The following is a 12,426-nucleotide window of genomic DNA, read 5'->3' as shown; positions in this document are numbered from 1 at the left end:
GGAATAATACTGTCAATCAGAAACATAATTTTTATGTGAAGTAATACTTTTATTTTTATTTTTTATTTTTTTATTTTACACGTCTAGTTCTATAGGATCAAACTGAGAAGCAAATCTCCAATGTCATAGAACACATCAGCACATGCAAGTACAACATAAAAGCAATAACAGACAAAATAAAATGTTTAAGAACCCAAAAAAAGACAAGACAAGACTTTATGTAAATGCAAACAACAATATAACACAGGAATCAGCTTATTTTTTCAAGAAACTTCTCAACAGAGTAGAAGGAGAGACACATGAGGAAACTCTTCAATTTCAATTTGAAAGCATGTGGATTACTGATAAGATTTTTGAATTCTTGTGGTACCTTATTGAAAATGGATGGAGCAGTATACTGCACACCTTTCTGCACAAGAATCAAGGAAGTGTGGTCCAAGTGCAGATTGGATTTTTGACAAGTATTATCTGAGTGAAAGATGCTAATTCTTGGGAATAAGCTGATATTGTTAATAGGAAATGGCAGAAAAGAGAATATATATCGAGAGGCCAATGTCAGAATGCCCAGACTAATGAATGACTTGACAAGAGGTTCACAAACTTGCACCACTTACTGCCTGAACTTCCCACTTCTGAGCCAAAAATATCCTTTGAGAATATGAAGAGTTACCCCAAAATATAATATCAGACATCATAAGTGAATGAAAATAAGCAAAGTAGACTACTTTTTGCGTCAAACTATCACTTACTTCAGATACCATTCAAATAGTAAAAATGGCAACATTAAGTCTCTGAACAAGATCATGAATGTGAGCTTTCCATGACAATTTACTATCTATCGGAACACCAAGAAATTTGAACTGTTCAGTTTCACAAATAATACACACACACTCTGTGAAATTAAAATGTTTGGTTTTGTTGGATTGTGTGTTGGAAACTGTAAAAAGTGAGTCTTGCTGTGATTTAACATTAATTTATTCTCCAAAAGCCATGAACTTATATCTTGAACTGCACTATTTGAAACAGTGCCAACATTGCAAACGACATCCTTTACTATCAAGCTAAAGTCATCAGCAAACAGAAATATTTTAGAATCACCTGTAACACTAGAAGACAGCATATCATTTATATAAATGAGGAACACAAGTGACCCCAGCACTGTTCCCTGGTGTACGCCATCCCCCCCCCCCCCCCCTCCACAAATCTGACCATGCCCCACTCAGACCCCACATCACAGCCATTCTCAACACTGTGGTTAATGACCTTTGCTGTCTGTTGTTAAAGCAACAATTTGTGAGCTATTCCCCATATTCCATAATGTAACATATTGCGATCAACATAATCAAATGCCTTAGTTAAATCAAAAAAGATGCCTAGCATTTGAAACCTTTTGTTTAATCCATCCACTACCTCACAGAGAAAAACTTCTAAAACTGAGCTGTACATTTGATAGCAAACTACGTGAAATAAAATGATCAATTATTCTTACATACACAGCCATTTCAATAACTTTAGCAAACACTGATGGCATAGAAATAGGTCTAAAATTGTCTGCATCATTCCTGTCTCCCTTTTTAGAAAGCAGCTTTGCTACTGAATACTTTAATCATTCAGGAAACTGACCATTCTTAAAGGAAAAATTATAAATATGGCTAAGTACAGGGCTAACATGTGCAGCACAGTACTTTAATATTCTGCTAGGAACTCCATCATATCCATGAGAGTCCTTAGTCTTCAGTGATTTAATTATTGGGCCAATCTCCCCCTTGTCTGTATCACAGAAGGGTATTTCAGAAATCAATCTCGGAAAGGCATTTGCCAAGAAAGTTATATGATTCCATGTAGACACTAAATTTTTATTTAATTCATCAGCAATGCTCAGAAAATGATTGTCAAATACAGTATGTATATCTGATTCATCAGTGACAGAAGTATTTTTACTACAAACTGACTTTATATAGTCAACCTTGTGCTACTAACCAGACATTTCCTTCACAATTGACAATATGGTTTTAATTTCATCATGTGAATCAGCAATTCTACTTTCATACCACATACTCTTTGCCCTCCTAATAACATTTTTAAGTACCTTACGATACTGTTTGTAATGGGCTACTGTAGCTTGATTGTAACTACTTCTAAAATTTTGATATACTTCCCACTTTGTTCTACATGATATCCTTATCCCACTAGTCAGCCACCCAGGCCACCTTTAATGCTAGTACCCTGTTTAGAGTGTTCTAATGGAAAGCAGCTTTCAAAGAGCATGAGATATGTATTAAGGAAACCATTATATTTGTCATCCATGTTATTAGCACTATAAACATCTTGTCATTCTTGTTCTTTAACAAGATTTAAGAAACTCTCTATTGCCATTGGATTAGCTTTTCTACATAGTTTCAAGTACATATAACATTTGTTTGAGTAGAAAAACCTTTCAGCGTTAAAATTTGTGCATCATGGTTTGAAAGGCTATTCATCCTTTTACTAACAGAATGCCCATCTAGTAATGAAGAATGAATAAAAATATTGTCTATGGCTGTGCTACTGTCCCCCTGCAACCTGGTTAGAAAAACACAGTCTGCTTCAGATCATATGAATTTAGGAGATTTTTTCAACATCCTCTTTCTTGCACAATCACATACAATATTAATATTGAGGTCACCACATATAACTAATTTTTGGTACTTCCCATAGAGTGAACCAAGAACCCTCTCTAGTTTGAGTAGAAATACTCAGATGTCAGAGTTAGGGGACCTATCAACAACAACAATTAGAAGTTTAGTTTCAAATAAACTCAACTGCCCCTGCACAACATTCAAATACCTGTTCAGTGCAGTTCTGTGATACAGCTACAGACTCATCTACATCTACATCTACATCCATACCCCACAAGCCACCTGACGGTATATGGTGGAGGGTACTTTGAGTACCTCTATCGGTTCTCCCTTCTATTCCAGCCTTGTATTGTTCATGGAAAGAAGGATTATCGGTATGCCTCTGTGTGGGCTCTAATCTCTCTGATTTTATCCTCATGGTCTCTTTGCGAGATATACGTAGGAGGGAGCAATATACTGCTTGACTCCTCGGTGAAGGTATGTTCTCGAAACTTCAACAAAAGCCCGTACCAAGCTACTGAGCCTCTCTCCTGCAGAGTCTTCCACTAGAGTTTATCTATCATCTCCGTAATGCTTTCGCGATTACTAAATGATCCTGTAATGAAGCGCGCTGCTCTCCGTTGGATCTTCTCTATCTCTTCTATCAACCCTATCTGGTATGGATCCCACACTGCTGAGCAGTATTCAAGTAGTGGGCGAACAAGTGTACTGTAACCTACTTCCTTTGTTTTCAGATTGCATTTCCTTAGGATTCTTCCAATGAATCTCAGTCTGGCATCTGCTTTACTGACGATCAACTTTATATGATCATTCCATTTTAAATCACTCTTAATGCGTACTCCCAGATAATTTATGGAATTAACTGCTTCCAGTTGCTGACCTGCTATATTGTAGCTAAATGATAAGGGATCTTTCTTTACATGTATTCGCAGCACATTACACTTGTCTACATTGAGATTCAATTGCAATTCCCTGCACCATGCATCAATTCGCTGCAGATCCTCCTGCATTTCAGTACAATTTTCCATTGTTACAACCTCTCGATATACCACAGCATCATCCACAAAAAGCCTCAGTGAACTTCTGATGTCATCCACAAGGTCATTTATGTACATTGTGAATAGCAACGGTCCTATGACACTCCCCTGCGGCACACCTGAAATCACTCTTACTTCGGAAGACTTCTCTCCATTGAGAATGACATGCTGCGTTCTGCGTTCTGTTATCTAGGAACTCTTCAATCCAATCACACAATTGGTCTGATAGTCCATATGCTCTTACTTAGTTCATTAAACGACTGTGGGGAACTGTATCGAAGACCTTGCGGAAGTCAAGAAACACGGCATCTACCTGTGAACCCGTGTCTATGGCCCTCTGAGTCTCGTGGACGAATAGCGCGAGCTGGGTTTCACACGTCCGTCTTTTTCGAAACCCATGCTGATTCCTACAGAGTAGATTTCTAGTCTCCAGAAAAGTCATTATACTCGAACATAATACATGTTCCAAAATTCTACAACTGATCGACATTAGAGATATAAGTCTATAGTTCTGCACATCTGTTCAACATCTCTTCATGAAAACGGGGATGAACTGTGCCCTTTTCCAATCCTTTGGAACACTACGCTCTTCTAGAGACCTACGGTACACTGCTGCAAGAAGAGGGGCAAGTTCCTTGGCATATCTGTGTAAAATTGAACTGGTATCCCATCAGGTCCACCAGCCTTTCCTCTTTTGAGTGATTTTAATTGTTTCTCTATCCCTCTGTCATCTATTTCAATATCTACCATTTTGTCATCTGTGCAACAATCTAGAGAAGGAACTACAGTGCAGTCTTCCTCTGTAAAACAGCTTTGGAAAAAGACATTTAGTATTTCGGCCTTTAGTCTGTCATCCTCTGTTTCAGTACCATTTTGGTCACAGAGTGTCTGGACATTTTGTTTTGATCCACCTACCACTTTGACATAAGACCAAAATTTCTTAGGATTTTCTGCCAAGTCAGTACATAGAACTTTACTTTCAAATTCATTGAACGCCTCTCTCATAGCCCTCCTCACACTACATTTCGCTTTGCGTGATTTTTGTTTGTCTGCAATGCTTTGGCTATGTTTATGTTTATGTTTGTTGTGAAGTTCCCTTTGCTTCCGCAGCAGTTTTCTAACTCGGTTGTTGTACCACGGTGGCTCTTTTCCATCTCTTACGATCTTGCTTGGCATGTACTCATCTAACACATATTGTGCGATGGTTTTGAACTTTGTCCACTGATCCTCAACACTATCTGTACTTGAGACAAAACTTTTGTGTTGAGCCATCAGGTACTCTGAAATCTCAAATGGAATACAGTTTTTTACATACATGGCCACTGCCCACTCTGCAAAGAACTCCTTGAAAAACAGTCATCTAATGTGTATCCTGATAAAGGAAGCCTCCAAATTGTCAAATTATTAAAGTGGTGCTCCGATATACCAATAATGTCAGAGCCAACATATATAAACAGTTCACTAACTTGATCTCTAATACCTCTTATATATTGATGAAATATGCTAATTCCTTCACTACCGGATACCTGACCTTCTCTGAAGGTGATTCCTTTGATAGAGGGACTTACTTTAAGAAGGAATACCTACTAGCTGATTTTAATCTAAAAAAGGTGCTGCTCTAATACCCGCTGCTACAGGAATTTTTCCATGAATGATTCCATCACCTCCCACTGCACTGTCACCTATAAGCTTTGCCAGCCTCCCCTTCTCATATCTATTGAGGTGCAAGCCATGCCTAGTGAATACCAGTCTATTGATAGACTCAACTGGCACCACTCCAATGTGAGCCATGCCCTCCGCCATCAGTGGCTTCTCAAGCCTCATGTTAACATGCCTAACAGCAGCATTAAGATGAAGCTGATCATGACATTGAAATAGTCGCATGAAGTGCACTTTAGTGTCACCAGTTTGAGTAGCTATCTTTAGCAGGTCACTATCTACATTATACTCCCCATCCCTATCAAAACTATTCCCAGCTCCACCCACAATCACTACCTGATCCTCCTTCGTAAAATTCCTACATAACTTTCCTATGCTGTCAGTCACCTGAGCCAACCCTGCACCAGGCTTCACAATGCTGGTGACCTGGTGCTCACTCCCCAACACTTCCTGCAACTGCTGGCCCACACCTCTGCCATGCAAACTACCTAGTAGCAGAACCTTCTTCTCTCTGTTAGAATTCGCAACTGACTTAGGATCCCTAACTGCTGAGGACTGCTGCATGTTTCCTACATGTACAGGTGCAAGAGCCTCCTCTCCACTAAACCCTGACAGTTGGTCAAACCTATTGCATATACGCAAAGTAAAACTGTCTGAATACCTCCTCCTCCTAGCTACCTTCTCACCAAGTGCCAGTTGCCATTCCCCAGCATCCTCTACCCTTCTCAGTCTATCTAGTTCCACCTCTGTGTATTGTAACTGCACCTGAAGGGCACAGATCTTAAGCTCCTGCTCCTCTATCAACTTACTTCTACTACAGATTCTGCATTTTCAGAGAGGATCTTGTTAGAATGCTCACTGGCTTTCCCACTGCATTACCCCCTTCGAAAATACTTTTAACAAATCCCACACTGTAACCCACTAACAAAAAAGTCCACACTTCTCACTCATGGTAATATTTTAACAGTCACTGAAAAAACTAAATGTATATTTTACCTTAAAACAATAGAACTATTGAAGAATTAACAATAGTGATCTCGAATTTTGCTCTCTACTAAGAAAGCAACTACTTTTATTAATAGTAATAAACCACAACTAATACCAATACCACAAAAACTTCACACAATTTCTTATCTAAAACCAAAACTTCATGCGATCACTGGAAAACCCAAAAAAATTAAAAACAGTGAACAAAAATATTTCACTACAAACAATAAGTAACGTCAGCCAAAAACTACCTACTAAATTTAATAAATGATGTAAGTGCACTCTAAAAAAACACAGTTGGCAAAAGTTTTCAAAAGTTTATTAAACCATTATTTTGCCGGAATCACCATGAGCACTCAAAACTACTAAATTTAGTAACTGAATAACAGCGCACAAACAACTTTGTCAGAACTTCATGTAAGAACTGCTCTAGCTGCAACCGCACACCGCGAAATGTAAACACACAGCTAATATTTGGATGAATGATTAAAAACTGCCAAATTTAATACAAATGGCTATCTTTTCAAGCAAACAAAAATTAATACAGTTTTTAGTTTGGCTTAAAGCAACATTATTTCTTAGTTCTTTCCTTCTTTCTTTCTTTTTGGCTTCATTGGACCACTCTGCTCAATTATACAAAGGTCTACACAAAGAGTTTTATTCTTCAATAATACAATTCCCTTCAATAATAATTCAATAATACAATGGTTATAAGAAGGATTATTACAATATATTATTGTATAAACCTTTCTCTTTTTTCCCTTCTGTTTGCACAGCATTTCTTCATTCTTTCAGATTTTTCTTTCTTTCTTTGTTTGAGATCAGCCTTCATGTAGTCCTTTTATTGATGCCCACATATAGCCTGATTTGTGCATCTTACAATATTTTGGTTTGGTCTGTTTTGTTTCTTAGGTCATCTACCGTAATTTGGAGTTCACTTATATCATCCTTGAGTTCCACCATCCATTTAATGTTGCTTTTACTACTCCATAGCCAGCTGCAGTGGCCAAGTGGTTCTAGGCGCTTCAGTCCGGAACCACGCTACTGCTACGGTCACAGGTTCAAATCCTGCCTCGGGCGCGGATGTGTGTGATGTCCTTAGGTTAGTTAGATTTAAGTTGTTTTAAGTTCTAGGGGACTGATGACCTCAGATGTTAAGTTCCATAGTGCTCAGAGCCATTTGAACCATTCAACCTATTCCACAATTTTTCTATTATTCTCTTACCAATTCTGTTTCCTGATGTTCTGGTCAGATGTCCACAGAATGGGATGTACTTCTTCTTGATTGTGTTATTTTATTGTATACTGTTTCATTTGAAGCTCTTCTCTTATGTCCATTTACTCAATATTCATTTTTGCACGTTCCCTTATTACTCTTCTTTCTGTTCGGTGAATTTCTGCTGTGTGTATTTGAAGGTGGTTTTAGCTGCATATGTGATTCCTGGTTGGGTAACTATTTCATAACGTCTAAATATTGCAGCTATTGATGGGCTTGATTTGTTGTACACATTTTTTGTAATGCAATTTGCTTTGTTCAGTTTTCATTCTATTTTGCCATGTTGGTTTCCCATTTATATTGGGTAGGTAGGAGAGTAAGACCATCAGCAAATTTCAAGCAGTTTCAACCAATGTCATTTTTGGAACTTACAACTCTCATGTTCTTTGGGATATCTTAGCACTGTTATCTCTTTATTCATTTCAGTTCACAACAAAATAGTAATGGTGGTAGGCAGTCACACTATCTTTATCCTGTTTTTATGAGGAATGGTCCAAACATTTCTCTTCTAAGTTGCTAGTTAGAGTAAGTTCCACTAGTTTAATTAACTTCGGATGAATTCCTAGAGTCCTTCAAATTTTTAATACTGAGGTATATGGAGATAATCATATGTCTTCTTAAAGATTACAAATGTTATTGTCAGTAGTGTTGTTACATTTCCTGTTATATACCACAATCAATTTTAAACTAATGATCTGCTTTGCACAGCTTCTGCATGGTCTGAAATCTCTCAAGTATTTATCCAACTCCCATTCTGTTTGTTCGTTGATTCTCCTACACAGGATAAATAATATCTTGTACCTGCAGCCTAGGATAGAGATTCCTCTGTAGTTCTGTAGTTGTCCACATTGCTCCTATCCCTCTTCTCGAGTAGTGGGTGGATGATAGCTATGGTTAAATGTTCAGGGAATAAATCAGTTGTTAAAGCCATATATAGGAAGGTCTTGATTGTGTCACTTGGATATTTCAACATTTCAACAGAAACCTGACAGTGTCACCAAATGAAATGATAAAATGACAGTGATGGTCAAGAGTCCCCACCTGGGGAAGTTCGGCTGCCACGTTGCAATCTTTTTCAGTTGACCCACACTGAGTGAATTGCAAGTTGATGATGAAATGATGATGACAACAACACGACAACCAGTCCCCAAGTGGAGAAAATCTTAACCTGGCCAGGAACCAAGCCTGGGCCCACTGCATAGCATTCAGACACGCTGATGACCACTCAGCTAAGTGGGCAGACAATGTCACAAAGTATCCAAGAAAAGAAAAACCAACTACAACACTATCTAAGAGATTGGTGTGAGCAATCCATGACCTAAAACTTTAGAAGCATGCCTCACTTGATGTCAAGGAGCTGGTCATGCACCATCACCTTTAAGCCCAAATCTTAAACAAATAAATATTCAAAAATCCTTTTAAAAGTAGAATGTCTGGTTAGTGAAAATTAATACACACAATAAACAAAATATCGGAACTGAAATGTGGAAAAAAGGCTAAAAAGCCCATAGGATATTAATCTTAGCTAAACCAAATTGTTTATTGTTAAAGCCATATATTTATTCAAGAGATATGCACACAAGCATGTGAATGGTGGCCTTACATGGACTTGCAAAAATTAATGAATTCTATGACAATAATTAATTAAGCAATGCAAGATGTAGTCACATAGTGCAAGCTGTGCATTTTGACACAGTAGTGTTCAGAAATGAAGTTCATGCAGCAACACATTAATTCTCAATAATCAGCCACAAAACCTTAAAGTTCATCAGCATGGAATTGATACTAACAATCATGACAAAAACTAAAGTTCATTACGCACCATTACTATAGTGACAAATAACTAGTACCAACAGATTTCAAGGTACAGAATCATTCTCATCAATTTACTCAGAGTCTCAAGAAATTATCAAGTATTCAACTTGTGACCTCTAGAAATTTTATACATCCAACAAATGCTATCTGAAGACCACAGCTCTCTGGCCGACAATACTGCTCACGAACCCACCACTCTAAATTCTCAGTAACGAAAGCCCATATTCTTGTCTCTGCATGCCCCTTTACACTTTCAGTCATGAGATGACTGCTGAATTCATGTTAAATATTTACTACCATTGGTTATAAAAGTCAATTGTACTTACCTATAACATATTAGTGCATACAGAAAAATCTGTCGTTTTGTCACTTCTCAATACAATATTTATATATTTTTATAATAGTTATGAACAAAACACACAAATATCTTACCAATATAGCACTGCAACATTTGGTTGCTGCTTATGATAATAAGGCCTTCAGATTCAACTATGCCTGCTACAGGAATAACATGTACATCAGAATATCTTCAACACAACAGTGGAACTTTATTTGATCATGGAACGCTAAATACAGAGTTCATGAGGATGAAAGCTAAATACCTGGCTCATGAGACTAGGAATGTGAGAGCAGATCAGTTGTGCTTAGTGAGCTCTTTGTTTGCTATGTTACTAGGTACATTGTACATAGCAACCTAGGCAAGACTAAAGGAAAAAACATAGAATAATCAACATAAAAAGCACCAAAACAAGAGATAAAAACTCTGCACACTGTGAGAACAAAACACAGTGCGAAACTACTTGGTGCAAGTGTGAAAACTGACACTTGAACTCGAGCTGACACTTGCACTCTAACACAGCACATGCCAGATGATGGCTGGGATCGCAACAGCCCACTCATTGGGAATGGAGACCCATCTAGAAAACACACCAGAAAGTACACATGATAGCCAGATCTTGTTGTGTGGTGTGGTACAGAAGCTGCTGGTGAAGGTAGTGCAGTTGTCTGGGTCGCTTCTTGGGTACAGGTGGACACTAGATCAGATGGCATAGGAGGTGGTGGTTGTTGGCCCATGGGTGGTGGAGACTCATGGAACATGTAGGCCAGCTTCATTCTGTCTGTAGTGAGTGTGGCACATTTTCCATTGAAGAGAATGTCCATGGTGCAGTTTCCCCTGATGACAACCTGGTGTAAATCTGTGTAGGGTGGCTGGAGAACCGGTCTGATGCTGTCGCTGTGTAGCATCAGATGTGAACCTGAACTGAGATTCTTCTGTGCAAAGAGTGGACCGGTAACATGTCTGAATGGCTGTGTGAGGCATATCTTCCCTGTGTACTCTCCAAGATGCCCAACGACTGTAGATGGGCCAGTCTCTTGTCACAGGGCAGCTTCTACAAAATTACGAGGTAGTCTCAGTTTTTCCCCTTATACTAACTCTGCCAAGGAACCACCCAGGTCTGGTCTGTATGTGTTGCAAAGCCTGAGGAGGACAACTGGCAGAGACTCAGTCCACCTGGCCACATGGCACATCAGGGCCTCTTTTAGGGTACAGCACCATTGTTTACCATTCCATTGCTGGTCAGTGGTAGTTGATCATCAAACAATGACTCATGCCGTAAAGTGCTGCCAGTTTTCCGAACAGCTTGGACTCGAATTGTCTGCCTGTATTGGTTGTGATATGGAGAGAGCAGCCAAACTGCAATATCCAGTGCATTAGGAAGGCCTGCACCAAGATTTTTTGCTGAGATATTGTCTATCGGAATTGCTTCAGGGCAACAAGTGAATCTGTCTACAATGGTGATTGGGTAATGTTGGCCATTCAAAGACAGTAGTAGCCCAGTGGCATTGACATGTCTAAAGCACACTGTGACATTAGGGTAATTATCTACTGGTACATGAAAATGCCTGCTAACCTTGCTGCGTTGGCACTGAAGACAGCACTTCGTCCACTTTCTGTAATCCTCCTTCACCCTCACCCACATGAAGCGAGCTACAACTAGATGGAGTGGCTCAGGTTGCGCAGGGAAAGCTCGCTGATGGGTGTTCAGAGGTTGGTATGGACATGGTCTGACTGTGGACGCATCACAATACAGTTGTTCAGCAGTGTCAGGAATGTCCATGAGCTGTAGCTGTAATGATGACAGCATGTCTTGTAACAGGTCTTGAAGCTCATGATCCAATATCAGTGCTTCTGCAAGTGCCGTATAGTCCATTGTAGAGATACTTCCAATGCGAGAGAGGGAGTCTGCCATGATGTTGTACATATCAGAGATGTGCTGGATGTCCGTGGTGAATTAGGTTATGTACAGGAGCTGATTGTGTTGTCTCAGCAAACAGCTCACACTATTTTGCTGGAAGGCAAATGTCAGCAGAGCGCTGACATTGGTGGCTTTGTACATCACCAGTAATTCCCTGTCATACATGCTCCATTTCTTCTGTGAGGTTGTCAGGGTTTTAGAAAAAAAGCTAGCAGCTGCCAGGTCTTGGTGACACGCTGTTGAACTACATTGCCTATTGCTGTCTGACTCACTTATGACCACAGCCAACAGTGCTTTCAACTCAGGATGTTTAGAGTTCTCAAATGCTGTGATCATATCATCTTCCAGGTAATTGCTAAGTTACATTTAGACAGTGGGCCCACCAGTGCACCTGTCAGTGGCCCTTGAATTTCAGCTACATGTGATAGGCACTGCCAATAAAAATTCAGCACACCTAAATAGCACCTTAGTTCTTAGTATGTGACTGAACGGGGCAGCTGGCAAGTAGCCTCAACCTTGTCTGGCAAATGGTAGTGATCCAGAGGGGGTAATGCAGTGGCTTACAAAGCCAATCTGCAACTCTCCAAAGACCCACTTCATGATGTTCAGTATGAGTCTGTGTTCACTCAGTCATTGGAAAACATGGACAAAATGCTGGCAATGTTCTTCTGGTGATGCAGAGGACACTGAGATGTTGTTCAGGTACACAAGACAAAACAACAGACCATTAGCACTGAATCGGCAAACCTCTGCCACTACTGCACCACATTCCGGAT

The 12,426-nt window shown here is 39.4% G+C and overlaps 1 protein-coding gene across 3 annotated transcripts in view; it reads right to left on the bottom strand.

The window, feature by feature from the left end:
- The window catches only part of LOC124775036 (probable multidrug resistance-associated protein lethal(2)03659), a 294,648-nt gene that overhangs the window by 162,770 nt on the left and 119,452 nt on the right, over positions 1 to 12,426 (bottom strand). The gene's annotated exons all lie outside the window — the stretch shown is intronic.

Source organism: Schistocerca piceifrons, chromosome 2, assembly GCF_021461385.2.
Source record: "Schistocerca piceifrons isolate TAMUIC-IGC-003096 chromosome 2, iqSchPice1.1, whole genome shotgun sequence".
Lineage (NCBI taxonomy): Eukaryota > Metazoa > Arthropoda > Insecta > Orthoptera > Acrididae > Schistocerca > Schistocerca piceifrons.
Note: the sequence above shows the minus strand (reverse complement) of the source record. Positions and strands in the feature narration are given on the sequence as shown.